The sequence below is a fragment of the Palaemon carinicauda genome, chromosome 22 (assembly GCF_036898095.1).
Source record: "Palaemon carinicauda isolate YSFRI2023 chromosome 22, ASM3689809v2, whole genome shotgun sequence".
In the NCBI taxonomy this organism is placed as follows: domain Eukaryota; kingdom Metazoa; phylum Arthropoda; class Malacostraca; order Decapoda; family Palaemonidae; genus Palaemon; species Palaemon carinicauda.
The window spans coordinates 3738235-3750736 of record NC_090746.1 but is presented as its reverse complement, the minus strand read 5'-3'; the positions used below and the strand labels follow the sequence as shown (position 1 = coordinate 3750736).

Below are 12502 nucleotides of genomic sequence, written 5' to 3'. Positions count from 1 at the left end.
CGTGCACAAATATTTGAAGGGATCTAGTTGAGGTTGTGAGGCCGATGTTGAAGTAGGGTCAATATTTTCTTTATTATTTCGTTATATTTTCTGCTCATTTCGTCCATATTCCACAATGTCAACCTAGACACGTTTAACCAATAACAGAGTAGTCTAATGAAGTTAATAAGTCAAGTACGATGTTTGAATATCTAGTTCATAGGAGAATTAATATTGCATTTCCAGTATTCACTTTACTCCTCTCTGAAGAAATTCGTGTTTTGCTTAGTGCTTTTCTTTTTTTTCTTTTATATAATTACGTAACATAAATTGCATATATATATATATATATGTGTGTGTGTATATATATATATATATATATATATATATATATATATATATATATATATATATATATACACGCGCGCACGCTCACACACACAACAAATGCAACCATTTCTAGTTCACTGCAGGACATAGGCCTCAGATATGTTAATTCATGTCTGGGAGTTGCGCAAGTTTTCATCACCACGCTGGCCAGCGTGGATAGGTGATGGTGGAAAATTTTTTGTCGGGTCTATCACAGCAAACCAACATAGTATGGGTGGCCCTGAATAGTACAGCTTTGCTGATCATGGCAATACACAAACCTTTTCACCATGGTAAGGTTTCCCCACTCAGAAAGTAGTGTATATATATATATATATATATATATATATATATATATATATATATATATATATATATCTATATATATATATACAGTATGTATATATTGACGCAAATGGCCTTGGTTAGATTTCGCCAGTCCTCTCTCACTCTCTCTCTCTCTCTCTCTCTCTCTCTCTCTCTCTCTCTCTCTCTCTCTCTCTCTCTCTCTCTCTATATATATATATATATATATATATATATATATATATATATATATATACCCGTGTATAGTATGGATATAGGTATAAGTGTATGTACTGTACAGTATATATAAAATACGTACATATGCTATGTGTGTGTGTGTGTGTGTGTGTGGGGAAATATAGAGGCTAACTAGCCCTGCTCTTGTATTTCTGTTAAACAAACTTATCAGACAATCAGGGCTGGCACAAAGCGATTCTAGACGGAAAAATGACAACCATGATAAGCTGAGCACTTGCATTTACACTTTCGATTTTTCAATGACATTTTTTGGGCGTTGCTCGTTTGTTTTTCATAGGTGATAGGTTGGTGAAGGCACCAGCCACCGTTAAGATACTGCCGCTAGAGAGTTATGGGGTCCTTTGTCTAGCCAGACAGTACTACATTGGATTCCTTTCTCTGGTTACTGCTCATTTCATCTTTGCCGACACATACATAGAATAGTCTGGCCTATTCTTTCCACATTCTCCTCTGTCCTTATACACCTGACAACACTGAGATTACCAAACAATTCTATGCTCAAGGGGTTGGCTGCTGCAATGTAGTTGTTCAGTGGTTACTTTCCTCTTGGTAAGGGTAGAAGAAACTCTTTAGCTATGATAAGCAGCTCTTCTAGGAGAAAGACACTCCAAAATCAAACAATTGTTCTCTAGTCTTGGGTCGTACCATAGCCTCTGTACCATCGTCTTCCACTGTTTCTTGGGTTAGAGTTCTCTTACTTGAGGGTACACTCTGGCACACTATTCTATCTTTTTCTCTTCTTCTTGTTAATTTGAAGTTCTTATAGTTTATATATGAAAGATTTATTTCACAATGTTATTGTTCTTAAACTTCTCTTGTAGTTTATATCCTTATTTTCTTTCTTCACTTGGCTATTTTTCCCTGTTAGAGCCCTTGGACTTATAGCATCCTTCTTTTCAAACTAGGGCTGTAGCTTATCAAGTAATAATAATAATAATAATAATAATAATAATAATAATAATAATAATAATAATAAAACTGCCATAGGAATAAACAGGCCTGTTGTATTCTACCCCATCTTTTCCACTTGACATTCTTATCTCTATTCATCGCCTGATAAGATTCATTATTCGCAGCCTTGTATCATATGATTTATGAAGTGACCGTGATACTATGGTTATTACATTTTGTTATATATATATATATATATATATATATATATATATATATATATATATATATATATCAACTTGATAAATGTATTAAATGTATTTATTCTATTCGGTACAGACACCCTGTAGTGTATGGCATTATTTTTAATGTACACATAAAGAAAAAATTTGATAAACTACTTAACCTCAGATGTGAAATGACATAAAACCCCCAAAAATGTAGTTTGCTAACAACAGGACCTCCACAGTCATTTTATCATGTTCATTCAAAAGCATTCATCATTTCACAGCGAATCTAGCTCGTTTATTGTCAAATCCACACTATCGAAGCACTTGGAGAACAAGAAAGTCTTCAGTTTCCTCTCGAAAGCCTTAATATCTTTTAGTCTTATTTTCCAAAGTAGCGCTGTGAGAATAATTTTAATGAGAAAAGACTAGCTGTTCTACTACGTGACTGTAAAATTCTTTTCAATTAAATGATAAGGAAATAATTCCAACAATGTAAAAAAAAAATTGCTCCATGGGAAGCTAGCTGTCAGTAAATAACCTCTGTTCTAAGAAGAGAAAGGTTAAAGATAACCAGGGTTATAACGTTGTACTAATTCAGAGTTTATATTTTATGGCCAGATTAAATGATGTAAGTAAGAAAAGCCTAAAAAATCTCACGAACATTTAATGAAAAAAAAATCCGGTATGTACTATTTTTTTTATCTTTTTATCACTTAGCCTAGATAAAACCATTCGAGTGGGTGATAAGTAATCCCTTTATTGGTGGTATTTTTAGGATATGTAAATTCATGCCTCGAGTGGGAAATTCATTAGTAACGCCACAGCCTATAAAACTGTCGGCTGAGTACACGAGCTTAACCACTATGAAAGTTTCCATGAATCCAATCTTGTTTCAAAGGCTGCTCATGAATGGCAAGGGACAGTGACATTGCCTTATGAAACAGGACAATACCCTTGGGACTGACTATATATACTTATGATCAGCGCCCAAACCCCCTCTCCTCCCAAGCTAGGACCAAGGAGGGCCAGGCAATGGCTGCTGATGACTCAGCAGATAGACCTATAGGCTCCCACAAACCCCCCATCCTTAGCTCACAAGGATGGTGAGGTTGCAGTCAATAAAAGAATTTACGAGTTTGGGCAGAACTGGAACCCCAGTCTGGCAATCACCAGTCAGGGATATTACCGCATAGACCACAACAACCCTTGTGCAGATGATTCTATTCTTTGAAATACTCTCCTTACCTCATGGTTGGACCATGTACTTCTTAAAATTCCGTCTTAGATTATTTTATGCAAAACTGAAGTCAATTAAAATGATCTGAAAATTCATAGATTAGGCGTATAGGCATGAGTCTTCTACGATTAGTTAGATTTAAGATGAAACTAAAACCAAAAACGCAATTTGTTTCTTTAAGCCCTGTCCACACGATCGAGCATGCTCAGCGGGAAAACAGTGATACCAAACCACAATAGGTAATGAGAATGAAGGTTGATGACGTCAGAAGCGGGAAAACCATAGGCCGCGATCTGGCAACAAACAGTGCTGCCAGATCCCTGTCTGTGTTTTTCCCACTTCTGACGTCATCAACCCTCAATCTCACTACCTATTGTGGTGTGGTATCACTGTTTGCCTGTCGAGCATGCTCGATTGTGTGGACAGGGCTTTTAGATTGCCAGGAAACTGATCCATTCTAGAATGATTTTTTTCTTCATATAACGGATCACTGACTTTTCGTTTAAATTAGGATCTAATTCTTACAAGCAGTAACCTCTTCCACTGTGGCGAAAGGTTGTTTCTGTCAGATTGCCCATAGCTGTTACTCCTATTGTTCCTAAGAGCCATCCCTTCGGCTTTATGAACGCAATTTCTCTTTGAATTCAAGAGTGACCTGATTTGATCACTATAATTCATTAAAAGATTCAAACACTTTGAACTCTCGTTTATAAATAATCTTATCTTCCTTTTTTATGAAGCCCCTCTTCATAAAAAAACGTTGTTTTGAGCATTTTATCTTAGTGATTTATTGCTCTTACACCTTTGAACCTTACTTAAAACCCATGATCCCTTAGTTGAACTTTGACGGTTTGTTTTTCCCATCTAAATTATCTGAACTTTGTTTTTCTGCGCACCTTTTTCTTGTGAAGAAAAGGACCTCACTTTTATATTTCACTGGTGATTCTATTCGATCTTTATCCCCCCAAAAATAATTGAATATTACAGGTTTATCTTCAATTAATTTTTCGTTCAGAATAGGCGACTATTCATCCCCTACCCCTGCCATATGCGCATTTTGGTTTAATATATTAATTTACATTTGGCGTGGAAGATGACTCTGCCATATCACTCCATTTTATACTAAGGCAGTTTTTGGTTGTTTTTTCCAAAGGAGTTTTTAAACTGAGGTTGCCCTTTTGGTCACGTTTTTCCTAATCTTAAAACCAGAATTGACCATCCCTTGGAAATTACTGTCATCCACAGTTGGTTCTTAGGAAGAGCGGCGTCTATATTCTGTTGCTGTCTGCAGTAAACAGATCCTTGGAATCTGTCTCTTGTTTTTTTTATCCTTTCTGACCACAAAAATACTTTTTTTTTTCCCTATTACGACCTTTTGCCGCTTTCTTCAGCTTACTTGTAGGGAGAGTGATTTTAAACAATATTTTATTTAGTTAACTTACTAAGGCTTTAGTTGAGTCGATCCCTAAAATTTCGGTTTCGGATAATTTGGTCGCCAAAATATTTAGTACACTTGTGGAACATTAAACTTAGAACAGAACAATATTAACTAACAACATAGTGTTCAGTCATAAAAAATATATTTAATATTTAATTTTGTTATTGGAGAAAATTGGTTATAAGAAGAAACTAATTTTTTGCCATAAAATGCATATATAATATTCCTTTTTATCAGAGATAATTCAGACATTAAAAAATTGGTCCTGAAAAATCTAATTAATGAATGAGCAATGGTATTCAGGGAAAATTATTCATCATCTCTATCATATGATTCCACAAGTTATTTTTTACCATCATGTTTACTGACTGGTATTTTCTTTTCTTTGTGGATTGTCTTCTTTTTGAGCCTGAATTAACTTTGTCTGTATAAAAAATTCTTTTCAATGAACATCCATAAACTTCTAGATGCTTAGATGCTTGCTTGTAACTGTTGCTTGCAATGCCAATTGAAATCAAAGCATTGTTTATCCGAAGTAATTTTTGAATTACTCTATTGTATAGATTCCAGTAAATAACTGAATGTAAGGGCTCTTCTCGTCTGCTAATTTTCCTATTTTCAGTCCAATGTAAATCAATTCAAAATATATTATGAAGCCTATTGGAAATGATTCGCCATCACATATATCTTCATTTGTATTAATTACTACTTCTTATGGTTAAAGTACATAGAACATTTTCATTTTATTGGCAAAACAACAACCTATACTATATTGAACCTTGTATCAGAGATGGCATATTTTCTTATAAACAAACTGACACAAATGAACAAAGTTGTCATAGCTGTTATGGATTGCCTGTTGAAAGCCAATCAAAACTTGACAAAGTTTTATTCTTGGTCGTAGTTTTATAGCTCAAGAAAAGTCTTGTTATACGTAGCTTCTATTTTGTCATGCAATAGAATGAAAGATCGAGGATAAAATCTACCATTTAGAACATGAATGGGAAAAGCTGATTCCTTATACATGGTGATTATCTAAATATAGTATCCAAAACTTTAAACTAAGGCATTTTCCAGTTGTTGAAGACTTTCGTTGAAGGCAAAGATTAAAATCACATTTTCATCATTACTATGTCGGATTCCAGGAATAAATTGCCGCGATCAAGTTCAATGAAGAGGAAATTGGGGAACGCTAAAAGCTTTACTCGCATGAGTGTAATGTTTCTGGATACCATTTGCAGCCTTAGTAATTCATATAACGCATTCTCACTAATAGTACTTTCAGAAATGAACACCCGAGTTCTTGATCCAACTCCATCTTGCGACTTTTTTCTTAATTCTGAAACTGAGAAACATAGTTCCAATGCATTTGCGTTGGTTCATGATAATGACTATAGTCTTGTAATCACTGTAGGTTCACATAGTTTATTCTCTGTAGGAACACGTGCACGACATGTTACAAATCGCACAGTGCCATAATTTCTTTGTTTTACACAGTTGCGGTGACCGATGTGGTAACGTCCCTGACTGGTGAACGCCAGACTGGGATTCGAGTCTCGCTCAAACTCGTTAGTTACTTTGGTCGCTGCAACCTCATCATCCTTGGGGTTCAGAGGAGCCTATAGGTCTATCTGCTGAGTCATCAGCAACCATTCCATGTCCCTCCTTGGTCCTATCTTGTGTGGAGAGGGGCCTTGAGCACTGATCATATGTATATATGGTCAGTCTCTATGGCATTGTCCTACTTGATATGGCAATGTCACTGTCCCTTACTTCTGCCATTCATGAGTGGCCTTTAAACCTTTAAAACTAAACTTGTGTAAGGTATAAACATAATTAAGTTCATTAATCAATTCATCTTAGTTTTTCTCACTTATATTTTGTTTATGCAGCCTTATTAGTTTGTTTCTAATGAAATTTATGTAAAGTGAGTGAATAAGGAATTACAAATTACGTGAAAAGAGCAGGTAACAAGGGAAAATGAAAAAGAAATTTTTTTTTTTTTTTTTTTCAAATACTATCAAGATCAAATACTTATTTGTTTACAGTTTAAAGCCTTAAAGATCACCCATTAATGGCAGAGGCAAGGGACATGACATTGCTCTATCATGCAGGATAAGGCCCTAGAGACTGACCATACATACACATGATCAGCACCCAAGCCTCTCTCCACCCAAGTTAAGACCAAGGAGGGCCAGCCAATGTCTGTTGATAACTTAGCAGATAGACCTATAGGCTGCCGCAAACCCACCATCCTTAGTTCACATAAAGGGTGAGGTTGCCGCGACCAAAGGAATTAACGAGTTTCAGAGGGACTTGGACCAGTCTGGCGTTCACCAGTCATGGACGTTACCACACCAGCCCCAAAGATGTCTCACGCTTTAAATCAACATCATTTATAAAAATACTCAACTGCTAATATCATTCATTAACATTGCGAAGCCTACCCATTTGTTAACAGTTTTCAAAGAGTTTCCAGCTATGTGTGCCTTTTTCAGAGAAATTATGATGGAATAGGTAATTAAACTAGAAATTGTCTGGGACCCAATTTTCTGGACTGAATTCTCGTAGCGCCAATTATATATATATATATATATATATATATATATATATATATATATATATATATATATATATATAATATATATGTGTGTGTGTGTATGTGTGTGTGTGTGTGTGTATGTATGTATGTATTACATGAATAGCTAAAATAACTTGCTAATATTTGAGTATTATAGATTTGTAAACTATAAATGGATTTATTTTATATTTAACTGACTTCTCTTGAACATTCGTATATCATATAGATGTATGAATTATTTTTAACCTAATACTCTTTCCATGTTTTATAATAGTTTGCTTTGGGTCTTTAAATTTCAGTTATTCAATTGATTTAGTTTCTTGTTGTCGCAAGATAACTAAAAAAATGGTTGTAGTAATGTTTAAAATTCAATATTACTGTTTTTTAAATATTTTTAATACAATTCAATTATTTTTCATTCATTCTTTTTCAGAATTGGTGAATCATTAGATGGCCTGTCCTTACTGTAGCGCAGAGGGGTACTTGCACTCGGGTAAGAATACTACATACACATCACAATTTATTTTTATGGAAATTTCAAGTTTGTATTTTGAGTCCACTGAGGATAGTCAACATCTCTTCTTCTCTATGTGTGAAAATGCTTCTTTGTTGTTGGGCTAATTTTACCTACACAGTAAGAAAATATTTGCCGTAAAAAAAAACGGTAAAAATCCTGGAATAAATGTTGCCAGGCATTTACCGTTTTAGAAACGGATATATTGACGTTAAGGAGTGATATTACGGTCAACCCGTAAAAGATATTAACAGAGTAGGGTAAAAATTACGGTCGCCTGTAATTTACTGAAATACGGTGAGAACAGTATATTTTTTATGGAAAATTTCCGATTAAGATTAGGTTTTTTTTTTTTTAACAATGAATAGTTTATAACTTGATTGGAATTTAATTAACGTAATTCATAATTGTTATGGGTAGACACGATTTAATACATTGAAAGAACTAAAAATAATGTGTGAGAAATAGCAAGGTAAGAAAGGATTGTGGTGGCCGATGTGGTAACGTCCCTGCCTGGTGATCGCCACACTGGGGTTCGAATCCCACTCAAACTCGTTAGTTTCTTTAGTGTCTGTAACCTCACCATCGTTGTGAGGTAAGGAAGTTTGGGGGAGCCTATAGGTCTATCTGCCTGGCCCTCCTTGATCCTAGCTTGGGTGGAAAGGTGGCTTGGGCGCTGATCATATGTGTATATGGTTAGTCTCTCGGGCATTGTCCTGTTTGATAGGGTAATGTCACTGTCCCTTGCCTCTGCCATTCATGAGTGGCCTTTAAAATTGCGACGTATTAATTTATGCAACAGCTCCCATAATTGTATTGGTCTCCTTTCCCTTTTATCCAACTTTATTATCCATAAACTTTACAAAGTTTTTAAGTCTCTCGATTTAGGTCAAATTTGGCATAAGTTTTGATTGGTTTTGTATTTGGATGCAGCGATCAAGACTTTTTCCCCAGATATTATTATTACTTGCTACGCTACAACCTTAGTTGGGGAAGCAGGATGCTATAAGCCCAAGGGATCCAACAGGGAAAACAGCCCGGTGAGGAAAGGAAACAAGGAAAATTAAAATATTTTAAGAACAGTAACATTAAAACAAATATCTACTCTATAAACTATAAAACCTTTAACAAAACAAGAGGAAGAGAAATTAAATAGTGTGCCCGAGTGTACCCTCAAGCAAGCTAATTCTAACCCAAGACAGTGGAATACCATGGTACATAGGCTATGGCACTACCCAAGACTAGAGAACAATGGTTTCATTTTGGAGTGTCCTCCTAGAAGAGCTGCCTACCATAACTAAAAAGTCTCTTCTACCCTTACCAAGACGAAAGTGGGCATTGAACAATTACAGTGCAGTAGTTAATCCCTTGGGTGAAGAAGAAATGTTATTAAATTTCCATAATATGATGATTTAAACTTCAGTTGTGTGTAGAAGTAAGTGTATCTATCTTTATATGATTATCTTGATGTATACTTTCAGGTTAATATCTTTTCTTATTTCCTTTATGTCATTATATTCCTGGAGGCTTTTACGTGAATCTATTAATAGCTGAGTTGCAGTTTCAGTAACTACGGCCATTGACACGGAAAATTTTTTTTTAAATTTTCTGGAAAAAAACATATTCCAAAAAAGGCTTTGTGAAAATATTTTCTTATTCAACAATAGTCCGACAATCCTAGACTTTTGTACAATTTCGAATATCCCTTTTACTCGCTCTACATAGTTGTACATTTTGCTGCCTTTTATGGAATTGTGATAAAAATCTAATATATTTCAAAGAAGGATTTTGTTTTCGTTTTTCAGCATATATATATTCATTAACAATCTCTAGAGGTTCGTCAATTACCTTTATTTGTTGTCTATCTGCATTTTCATTGAATATTATCTTTGTTTTACTCATATTCATTTTCAGTCCGTTTTGAAGAACTTACCTATCATTATTGTTTTATTTTCCAACGAGTAATGATCAGTATTCTCCGTCTCTTCCTCTTGTGTGGGTTCTGGCAAGTTCTCACGTGTGCTTATTGATCAAACCATTGTATATAACCTGCAATTTGCAATGAAAGTTCATTTTGCCAATCTCCTTTTCTCACGGATTGCTACCCAGGTCCTTCTAGGGTAAGTGACCCGTATTATTGCTACGACCCTCATAACAAATTGTGTCCCTACTTTCTATTTCGTTGGTCTTCATTCGTAGATAAAATATTCTATACATATTCCATAACATACAGTTACATCCATATTTACCTGCTGGTTCGTGGATGATCGCCTTGTGTAGAAACTTTCACTCTACACTTAAAAATTTGCCGTAAAAACGGTAAAAATCCTTGAATAAATGTTGCCAGGCATTTACCGTTTTAAAAACGGATATATTGACGTAAAGTAGTGATATTACGGTCACCAACCCATAAAAGATAATAAAAAATGGGGTAAGAATTACGGTCGCCTGTGTTTTACTGAAATACGGCTAAGAACAGTATATTTTACGGTGAATTTCTTTTTTTTTCTAACAGCGTATGCAACACTTTTAAGTTATACTCATTTCACAAAACTATTGTCTTCCATTCTCTCCAATGGACTGAACACATGATTGTACTACGCAAACAGATTATCTTTGCTCTTTCTTCTGCATTCAACATGCGTGCTTAACTTCCACATGTTACAACTTTGAATTTTCCATTGCATTTTAAACACATTTTAATTTTGCTGTGCATCAAACGCCAAACTTTTAAAGTTTTCTTTAAAGAATAAACCATTTATTGATATCTGTCAGGTTATGACACTCAATACCAAACATTGAAATACTATATGTCCACTCAGTACAATCTCTCGTCATTCTGCAGAGATTTTTTTAGGACGTTTTTCCTTTTTTTTTTCTTTTTTTTTTTGTGGGGAAAGGGCTGTTAATTCTTTTAATTTTCAACCATTACTTTAGTTTTATGTTTATATATTCATTTCATTGCTTTGCTTTCCTCTCTTCAGGCAGTATCAGTCAATGTCGAAAATACAGTCACTTTACGCTATGTCTTTTGTTTACAAGTGTTGTGGTGGCCTTATTGGTAACGTCTCTGCCTGGTGAACGCCAGACTGTTGTTCGAGTCCTGCTCAAACTCGTTAGTTTCTCTGGTCGCAGCAACCTCACCATCCTTGTGAGCTAAGAATGGGTATTTCAGGGGAGCCTATAGGTCTATTTGCCGAGTCATCAGCAGCCACTACCTGGCCCTCTTTGGTCCTAGCTTGGGTGGAGAGGGGACTTGGGCGCTGATCATATGTATATATGGTCAGTCTCTATTGCATTGTCCTGCTTGGTAGGGCCATGTCACTGTTCCTTGCCTCTGCCATTCATGAGCGACCTTTAAACCTCTAAACCTTTATGGCATCATATACTATTTATTTATTCCTACTGTACCATTAATTTTTGTAATTACAATTTTCGAACGATTTTGTCTTTAAATATTAATAGGATATATCCTTGCAGAGTTCTCTAGATTTATTTGCTTTGTTCTAATTTGACTTGCAAATACACTATTCTATTACAGTTATTTGTTACTGAACTTGACAAAGTAATTGCGTGTAATAATCGTTATGCTAAATTTCTGTACACAAATAGTCACATACGACGAATGTGTTTCGTTCTCACGTTTTTCTGTATCCATTTATCTTTGAATTGATAAATAAAGATCATTTTTACTCACAACGTTAACTTTACCTTTGTTGTTTTCCATTTGCATTCTACTTCCGCCATCCCACCTTCCCTCATTATCTAATCCATAACTAATACAAAACTCTATGTTGGAGCACATATGCACCTCCCCTACCGCCCACGTTTCTGACTAAATTATTTGCTTTAAAAGAACAACTTATTTTTACATATTATACTCTAGGATACATACAAGATGTTGTTTTCTTTGACGAGACTCAAATAACGCTAAATTGGTGTTGCGTGTCTAAAGCCAACGATGTATTATTTAATAAATGGTTAGATACTTAAGAGCAATAATGCATAGATTTACCTGCAATAGATTTAAAGGGATTATTTTGTACAGAGATGTATATAAATCAAATACGCATTCTTTTTTTATTTATCCTTTCTTGTTTTGTATAGTTCGGGAAAAAAAATCAGAGAAGTTAAACATGGAGTGTTTGTACCGTAGAGTGTATTTATAGTCATGCAGTGCTGCACGATGCACTATCCCATAACTTTATCTTTTCACCAAATCATTCCGTTCTACCATCATTAACAAGGCTGGCTGTTTCAATACTTCCAACGTCCATACTGGTCCTGTTGGCATAGATTAGGAATGTGATTCTCTTAAAAAGTGATCTTCTATTTTATCTCCATCTTCGATCGGATTGAATGAAAGGAAGTTCGTTTCTTCAGTAACTCTGCTCTGACCTCTTTCTCGATCCTCTTCCTATCCTTGGCAAGGTGATCCTGTATCTCTATAGTTATTATTATGTAGAGTTTTAACACTATTCACTTTTCTTAGAACGGAAATTTTGTAATGTCCACCAATCTATTGTACCTGTTCTCAAGTTCATGCAGTAGAAACCGTTGTAGTAATATGCAGGTTGTAATATCTTGCTATTGTTTTCTTTCCTCTAGGCATTGTCCAAGCTCCCAATATCCTTAACATTTCATCTTCTCTCTCTATTAAGGAGACTTGTCTCATCCTTATGGATTAAATCTGTGTCAT

The 12502-nt window shown here is 35.0% G+C and overlaps 1 protein-coding gene across 1 annotated transcript in view; it reads left to right on the top strand.

The window, feature by feature from the left end:
* LOC137616282 (lysine-specific demethylase 8-like) overlaps positions 1–12502 on the top strand; it is a 286403-nt gene that overhangs the window by 172193 nt on the left and 101708 nt on the right. The window contains exon 2 of the mRNA XM_068345916.1: positions 7723–7782. The gene's annotated coding sequence lies outside the window, so the exon portion shown is untranslated. The remainder of the gene's footprint in view (positions 1–7722; positions 7783–12502) is intronic.